This window comes from Montipora foliosa, chromosome 8, assembly GCF_036669935.1.
Source record: "Montipora foliosa isolate CH-2021 chromosome 8, ASM3666993v2, whole genome shotgun sequence".
In the NCBI taxonomy this organism is placed as follows: Eukaryota; Metazoa; Cnidaria; class Anthozoa; order Scleractinia; family Acroporidae; genus Montipora; species Montipora foliosa.
In genome coordinates this window covers 25,753,581-25,763,267 of record NC_090876.1, presented here as the reverse complement: position 1 = coordinate 25,763,267, position 9,687 = coordinate 25,753,581, and positions in this window count along the sequence as shown.

Genomic DNA, 9,687 nt, shown 5'->3' with positions numbered 1-9,687 from the left:
GATCTTGTTAGGATCCCTTAACCTTTCTTAAGGAAGTGGTAAAGACTTATTTTTTCCGATCTGGGCTGCTCAAAAACACTATTTCATCACATCAGGATCTAATCTCGACCATGGTTACTAGTAACAGATCTTTCTGAGATACCAGGGTACACCGACCTCAAAGCTGATTTACTAAAAAAATAAACTTCAAGGCGTAACCTGTTTCTTTCTCCCGTTAGAATCTCCCACAGAAATGTACATCAAAGTGACACTTCAAGGAACTGAGCAACAGAAATACATCACACCACAGGCATAAATTCATGTTTGAACAAAACCAAATTTATGAAAAAAATGTAGCCTTTCACCAACCTAACCTCACAAAAGTCCACCTGTTTAAAAATGAAAAAACTACTGGGAGAAAGTAGTTACTTGTACGTGTATATAAAATCAAGGCAATTTATACTTAATTGACAATATCATTCTTAATTATCAAGGAAAAAAAGGCCTAATGCCGTTAATTAAATACTGACTTTCAATAAATTGCAAAACTCTGCTGACATATTCATTTTCATTTCAAATACAAAAAGAGTACAACGATTTTTCATTATTTGCACCCTTTCAAGTACATACAATGTACACTACTATGCCTGGAGAAGCCTCTGTAATTTTGTAAACTTTAATAATATTGCATATTAGGCAAATGCAAATCAATCAAAACTGGTGAGTCACCATCATGTTCAATTAAGTTTCAAAAAGGTACATGACACTAGTAAACTATTTTAAGACTTTTCCCGGTCTCTTTTGCTCCTTTGGCCACCTTTTTCCGCAAATCATTGCACGTTTGGTTGATGGCACGTCAAATGTCATCCCACATCTTGTCAAAAACTCGCTGAGAATATTTCTTAATTATACATTCTGAAATATTAAAATGATGAAAATGCGAACTTGCCACTTACGCTTTAAGTTTTAAGGTCATCCTTTCAGGGGGATGGAAAAAACTACTGAAATTCTGAAATAATTTTACTTACTTTCAATAAGGTCTATTTTGTGTGCATCTAAAGCAGTTCTTCCTTTCCGTTCATTGACAGGGGGCACCATCCCTCCCAGAAGCTCATCTGTAGTGAACATGGTGCCTGCCAATTTTGTGGCATATCATGTTGGTTGGCTCTTTAGGCGGGGCTTTCTGTGCCAATAGATTTATTCCCTTGAACTGCTGCAATGATGGAAGAATTAAGAAAAAATCAGTATAAGGAATATTGTGTTGATATTATTTGATTACTGTATCTTACATATATATTAAATTAATTAATTAATTACGTATTAAATAATTTAACTCTTGATCAATGGAACAATTGCCACAGTGTTTGGCCCCCTTTCATTTAGTGACAAACATTTCCATGCAAGTTTGGCTTGCAGCGCTCAATAATCATTGGCACGAGGAGAGCCTCGTGTCTTTACTATTATACAAGCACCAATTAAATACCAGGTGAGCTCTTGTGTCAAATCTTACTGAATTTCATCTGCGCACTTGAAAAGACCACCATTGCTACAGTTACATGTACCTTATCAAAAGCACCATAGGAAAAAAACCAGCTTGTTTTTATTGACACCTACATTGTAAACAGATCCTTGGAGAGGCAAAATCAATTTTATCTCCTCTTGAGGAAATTACTGGAACTTGGGCAAATGTACAAATGTAGGAATTATGTTCAGTCGTTTGTTTGTTGTATTTATTTAACTTTCTTCAACACTTGAGAATAATTTTTGTTGCTCATATGCATGGTCATGAAAAAACAATTATCCTATCTGGCAATCAGTAGCATCATCCTCTTCATCCAAAGAATGTTAGTTACCTGCAGGCAGTACATGCACAGTATGAAGAAAATGGTTAATAAAATAATGTATTATTTTTCAGCTGTGTAATAGTGACAGTTTATTATGAGTCATAAGGTAACACAATACTGCATGAGTTTTCTTTCCAATTAATTCCAGTTTATATACAGCTCTTGAAAAAAAACATAAACAAGAAGTTTCTCACATACTGTTATCTGCAAATGAAATAAGTAAACAATGGAGTTATTTAACAAGACCTATGAATGGTCATCCTAAAATAATAACCAAGAGGTGAAGGAGAAAAATTTATTTATTTACATTACACCGTAGAGAATAATGAATTTTGCACAAAAGAATTATCCATGGTCCATTACACAGTTTTATGCAAAATAACCAACATCTCCTAAGATACAAGAATAACTTACATCCTTCACAGTTTGATGGTGCTCTGTTGGCTTTGTAATTGGCGTTGATGTCGCAAAGCCTTGCCTTGAATGGTCCCTTTTCAAGAGAACATCCAACTTGTCCTCAATTTTGACCAGTGTGGTCATTACATCAGACAGGCTCTACAATAATAACAAATGGTCGCTTTCACTTTAGTATCAAAGCTTCATCCATTGTTGGGTTTGAGAACTTTGTACATTAGTATTACTAAATTAGTGCGATGCTCCCTAGATAAGTGCAATGAGTGACAGGTTCTTTCTCATTTTCCAACTCCTGGCCCAGGACAACATCAGCCCTTGCATACACCTTTTTTTTGGTTAATTTTATGACAATGAGCTTACGTAAACAGGCTGGAGGTTTGGCTCCACCAGATCGTCATCGTGCAGGAAGAACTGAGACCTGCAACCAAAAAACAACCTGGCTGAGTATCTCTCAGGACTGAACAGTGAATTGTTAATTGACGTGGTGGGCACTTTTGACAAGAACGTTATTGTAACCTTGGCATGGGTTTCTCTATCCGTGACTTTTCAATCCACTTGTTCAACTGCCTTTGCTCTTCATTTATAGATACTAAACAAAACCAAATGAACAAAAGTAACGAAGTTTGTTTAAGTTTCAAGTCCTCTAGCACTGGGGCACTGATTGGGGACACTGTACATTGAAATCAACCAAAAATTAACTCATCAAATTGAACATTGCTTTTTTAGGGGAGGGGAAAACCAGACAACCAGTGGAGATCTCGGAAAAGAGTAGAGAATCAACAAACATTCCCCACATATGATGCTGAGTTTGCGAATTGAACTCAGGACACATTAGTTGCAGGTTAGGGTGCCAACCCAGGAGTGATACCCAAAAATTAGACAAACCCCACCAAACGCCACACCACCCCACCCCACCCAACCGAAAAAAATAGCCAAAAATTGTGACGAACTGTCCTTAATTAACCCTTTAAGGTCCGAGGGGCCGTCCATTGACAAGTAAAATCTTCTGGCATTAGACAGTAAGTCAACCACTGTTGGACAGCCTAATCATTAATGTATGAGTGGCCACTTGGAGTTAAGGGGATAAAAACTTTTGAATTCATCTTTTTACCTGAATTGCACTGATCTTCACCACTGGACCCTCCACGCAATGTGAATGTCATATCCAAGGCCTCTTTTTCACATTCATCTCTAGTGCCTGTGCCTGTTTGTTTTCTTGCTAGGTCTGGCACATTTTCCTTTAGCTTAGACCGATGGTTTCAATTCTAAAGGGCACAGATCACAGGCAATCGCAGCCTCAAGACCAATCCTGAGAACCCACAGAACTACTTAAGTTGAAAGCACTTAAAATTAAATTGGGTCATTCCTGCTTATCTGCACTTACATTTGAAATTCTCACTTTAAAAGAAATATTAAGAACACTGTTTGCCACCGCTATTTCTACCAAGTGTCGGCTGTGCTCGGCTCTGCTGCAGTCTTAATTTGGGGATAATGGAAGAAATTTTTGCTTACTCACCACTTTCTTCTCAATGTTCTGCATTTGCAGTCTCATACTTGTAGTCGGAAATATTCTGAAGCTTAGGTTAATGTAAAAGTCGCGAAGACACGTATCAGTGATAACTTCTCACATAGATGAATGACGGTTAAAACGATCAGAGAATGTAAGATGTAATATGAACCACATGGTTCATGTTACTATTGTGACAGGCTCATGTTATTCCTTAATATTGCTGGAAATAACTTTACTAATTACGTATCCGTGCCGGTGTGTAAAGCAGAACAAAATCTACTCTCTATCCAGAGTGAGGAACAAAATGCTCACCTGTCCGCTTTGCTCTTCACGAAATTAAAAGAGAGACTTGCCGGAAAAAGAAAAAATGAATCAAGAGTGACTAAACAATAGGCCCAGCAGATGATCCGAGCAAGATGTCATCTTACAGAGAAAAGATTGATGCAATGGAATTGAGTGCTGCAGTGGTACGAAATATCAAGAGCAGAAAAATGCGAATGCAGATACTTGAAGCTAGTTCGAGCAACGAAGATATGTGTCCTATGGAAAAGCGAAACTGAAAGCACAAAAAAATTAAAGTACCAGTACCAAAGAAGACCTTCACCGACTTGCCTAGCAATGAGAGTTCTTGCACTGGCAGACAGTTGCAGGTTAGCTCAGCGTCATTGAGCTCAAGTGATGCTCAGACACCTGAGAAAAAAGAAAGATACAGATGCATCCAAAAACTCGTCCAGGAAAAGACTATAAAAAGCCTCCACAAAACCTCTTCAACATTGCCAGTAGCGAATAAAATGGGTTCACTTCAAAACATAAAGACTTAAGCCAATGCGGCCCTAACTTTTGTCAGAACATTCAAGAAATTGATGCAACAACCAATATTCAACACAGTTGCGCCAACATTTGAAAGGAGTACAGGTAATTTGATTCCTAGGCTTACCCTTGCCTTACTTTAACTTCTGTCATATTTGTGTTTTTTACATCGCCATGCTATTGTGTCCACATGTCGTCCATTCATGATGGCCCCACCTAAAAAGCACCCGGGAACAAGTTTTTATCGACATGACAATCCGCTGAACATAGCTGAGCCCTGTGACACTGACTTTTTCGAGGAGCCGGCTGGCTGAAAAGATAGCCTGTGTGGCAGGCGTGAAAATGAGAGGGCTGAGGCACTCCCCTCGCTTCGCATGCGTGCTTTCCCTTTCCCTTCACCTTCCCCTTCCCCTTCCCCTTTCTAGTGCCTGCCACGCAGGCTAGAAAAAAGATTGCAACCCAATGGTGTGAGATCGTCCTTAAGTTTTCATTTGCAGTTTGCTGTCGCACACAAAAACGCCTCTCAAATCGCAGCAAAAATAGCCTTTCTACCTAGATCTTTAAAGGAAATGTTTTGAAGCCATTGCACACACAGGTGTGGCATAGAACCAAGTTTGAACTCAATTAACAAAAGGTACGTAGCAGAACGTGAATATCACACTTATTGTTTTTGTTCGTTGTTTTCAGATACAGAAAGCAAAGAATCAGAATCTGATAAGGATTTACAATGCAAAGAAAATACATCTGAAAAATTCGGACTCCAGTGAGGACGTTTTATCTCAGAATTAGAGTCTTGATGAAAGGAGCCAATCAAGTTCAACTTTAGACACAGAAGAGGATAGGGAGCTTTTCACTGACCAAGATCAAAGTGAAAGTGATAAACCAGTTTGTCAAGGGACACGAATAAAAAGAAGAACTTTTGAAGCCACTTTTTTTGCTCTGTCCGACAAGCACAAATTCTCTAAGTCTGTGAGAACAAACATCCTCAAGTTCCTAAATATGTTTATCTCTGAGTCCAACTTGCCTACATCTAATTTTAAGTTTGAGAAGAAGTTAATGGAAGAGATGAGAATTAAGTACTCAAAGCTGGAAAGGTGCCTTGACTGCAGTGCAACAATAACTAGAGGAAATAAATCGCTCTTTGATCATGAGATAAAAACCTGCTATTTCATTCCAATTAAGGACCAGCTCCGATGAATTTTAACAGGTATTAAGAGTTACTTGTCTAGTGCAACGTCTTCCTTCAATGTAATAATTACTTTTGCATTTCGACATATTGTGATAACAGTACATTCTTATTATTGTTAGTATAGGTAATCATAGAGTTTTGACTTAAATTGGTGCTATTTTTCCTTTTTGAGTTTTTGAAAAATGCTGAAATCATTGGCAGTGGTTTTTTTAAAATATATAATTCTAAATGGAGCAGGAAAACCACAACACAAAGGATGATGCCTACTATTGCTATTGCGCATACGTTCTGCGTATCTTGAGAGACTCTGATTTCCTATGGGTGGTTCCTGTTGATACAGGGATATTTTTGCATGGTTCAAAACTATGCGGAGAAAGTCGAACTTAGCAAGTGCTCTTGGTATCCAAAATGAGAAATGGGGGTAACCATTCATTTTTCAGAGATAATTAACCTTCAATTTGGAAAAGAAAGCCATACATTTCTTAGTATTTTAAAGCTTTTTACAGATATTGTTGATTTATTATCTTTGAAAAAATGTGTGGTTACTCCCAATTCAATAACACTTGTTAAGATCTGGTTTCCCTGCGTATTCAGTAAACCACGCAAAAATAAGGCAGTCCTTAAATTGTATATTTACATTAAAAGAAGAAGTGACAGCCTCTTGGCAAAGATGAAGTGAGCACTGATTTGACAAGTATAAAATTGAACTTAATATAATGATTAGCCAATATTGAAATTCAGCCCATAATACTTGAAGCCTAACCAACTGTATTTGCCAAGGAAAACCATTTGTATGCTAAGACATTTTCACTAAGTTTTAATGTAGTTCTAGTAATTTCCAGCAGTTACACTTCTCATAGCCAACCAGAGTTCCTAAGGTTCCAAAAAATAGTATTTGAGACAAGTAGAAATTATTAATTGTGCCTTTCCCTAAAGAGTTTTTTTCCTCCTAAGAACATTGGGATGATATAATGAAATACAAAAAGGATCACCCTCATGGAATTGGTATGTGCAGTTCAGTTTATTTACCCACAATACATTACGAAAAAAAACACCGTAAAAAGAAGTTATCACATGGCAAGGGAGACCAGAAGAAACCATGGGGCTTATTTACTTTTGGTACCTCAAGGGAGGGGGCTTATTCGGGACAGGGCGCCTATTTTATTTTTTGAGAAACAACCTAATGTTCAAAACAAAATTTTAATAAATATTAAAATAACTAACAATAACAGAAACCGTAACAGTAACAAATTGTTGAAAGTTCAGTTACTTTTAAAAGAATTGTTCATTTCAGCAGTAACAAATATACATGTACGGTATGGTGAATGTTCATGAGTTTATCTACGGTAACTAACAATAACGGAAACTGAAACAGTAATAAATCATTGAAAGTTCAGTTGCTTTTACAAACAAATTGTTCATTGTAGCAGTAATAAACGGTATACATGTACGGTACAGTGAATGTTCATGAGTTTATCTATTCAAGGTCGGTGACTTCATCTTCATCTGAATTATCAATCTGGTGCTGCATCCTCAACGTCGGATTCTGTGATCCCGTCACGTGAATTACTCATGGCTTGTTGGACAACCTTGAGCCGTGCTAGCTCTGCATGGCAAGGCTGATTTCCCTTGAAGCAGTGAATATGTCCGTCCTCTGATCCATCCACTGCAATGGTTAGGGCGCAGCTCTTGAATGAATCCATAATCATTCTTTTGTCCAAGCCATCCCACGCCGCAAGGATCCACTTCACTATCTCTTTCCGGGGTGGAGCACGCATGTTTCCCGCTTCAGTGAAAGAGTGTGGCTGGTGGAATCAACAGTTGTATTTGAAAGCATGTCTTGCCAAACGGTTGTTTCGTCCATTCCTATTATGTCACTGTCACTGTCACTTTACACGTAGCCATCGTGCTTGTAACACATATGCAATCAGTTTGTCGATTAGTTTTTCGGGATCCTTTTGGGATTCTTTTGTCTTGCGCCGTATACATAACCCATGTCTGGTCATGAACTTCTGTACCCACCCAATGCTTGCCGTGAATGATGGAGGAAGTTCCATTTCCTTGTATTTCTCCTCGTGGAGAAACCTCGCTTTGCTTCTGATCATTTTCCTTGATACACGAAAACCATTAGAGCGTTGTCATGGACCCATTCCAATAACACTTCTTCAATATCCAGATCAAAAGGCTTTCTTCCCACGCCGTCGAGTTGCTTTTGCTTGCAACTAGCAGATTCTAATTTACTCTGGTTTGCTCGCCACTCTTGTATTCTCTTCCAGTCTACGTTGAACTTCTTCGCTGCTTTATAGTTACTATTGCATTCAACGGCAAACCGTACGGCTTCTAGTTTAAATTGTGTTGAATAAGAATTGATCTTTTTGCCAGCATGAGACTGAGAAGCATTAGCCTCCATGTTTTAGCGCAAAGTGATCACTGTACACAGCTGGATACGTGTAAGAATGAGTTTAGGGTTGCAAGTGAACGTGACTGCTCGGAGCTGTTAATGATTCATTGTAAGTAAGAACAATGCAAACGACATAAATTATGAGACAGAAGCGGGAAAGCAACACGAGCAGAAATTACCGGTGGTAAATATTTATGATTATTTATGCTCGTTCTCACTATCACTTGATTTGGAATTTGATGTTTGTTTATGAGGTAGAATTTTCGTCTGTTATACGAGGTCATCATATTTACAAAGCGGCGTGGTCTCCAATCATAGGAGAGTCTCTGGCATGCAGGAAAGATGACCGTAAAAAAGCTAAAGAGCACGATGAATATGCAGTTGGGGCTTACCTTGAAGCTGATAACAAACTTGTTGGACATGTGCCGATGGAACTTTCCTTACTTTATATTCACATTTGAATATTGAATTTTACATAATTATTTCAAATTAAATTATGAAAAACTAAACATTCAAATTTATTATGGGTTTCGATTTGCATTTAACAATTTCTTCGTATCAGATCAGAATACATATACACAAACGTTTAATATGAATCGAACATTACAAAATGGCCATTTTAAAGTCAAACTAATAAACAACGATGTTCCAAATGAAGAGCTCGATATATTAATTAAATATATTCATTAAAATAATGTATACAATATTGTAATGACAACTGATCAAAAAATATTCAATTTTCAATCATATAAGCAAAAATCTATCATACAATAAAATTAAAGAAATAAAAGATTGTACAAATATTACCACAAAAAATTTTGGTGTTATAAGAAATCATTTCAACATTACCAAAAAATGCATTTATGTACCAATCTTGGTTCAGCTGGATTAGTAGTTATAGGTACAATAGTAGGAGCTTTAACTCTTAATCCTATTATTTTAGGTTCCATTTCAGGAGCTGGTGTTCTTTTACAAACATATGCTACTGCAAAAAAATATGATCCAAAATTTGCATATACTAGTTATAATAATCTCTTAATTAAATTAAGAGATTCATTACGATCTGGAGTATTTGATGAAAAATTATTTTTTAATAAATCTGTTGTATTTGATAATATTATTAATGATAATTGTGTTTCTATACCAGGAAAAAATAAAAATAAAATGTTAAAGAAAATTCATAGTTTAATCAACAAAGAAAGCTGATTCCAATATTTCTCATAATCATTCAAAGTCTTTTTGGATTTAGTAATTGGAACATTCAAATTCAAATTCCATTTTTCAAAAAGCTTGTGTATTATAAATTTTATTGATATTATCCTTTTTCTATCTTTGTTAACTGTATGCAAAACTGTGCTTATAAGATCAAACGTCTTGCAAACACGGTTTAAAATATCTCTTGGTATTCCTAATGTGTTTTTGAGTGCTATATCTTCTGTTAATACCTTCCGAATATGGTATTTTCTTATATAAACTGATTTTTTTCTAATTTTATACATATTTTGGTAAAAATCTATGTAATCGTTTTTAAAAAATTACA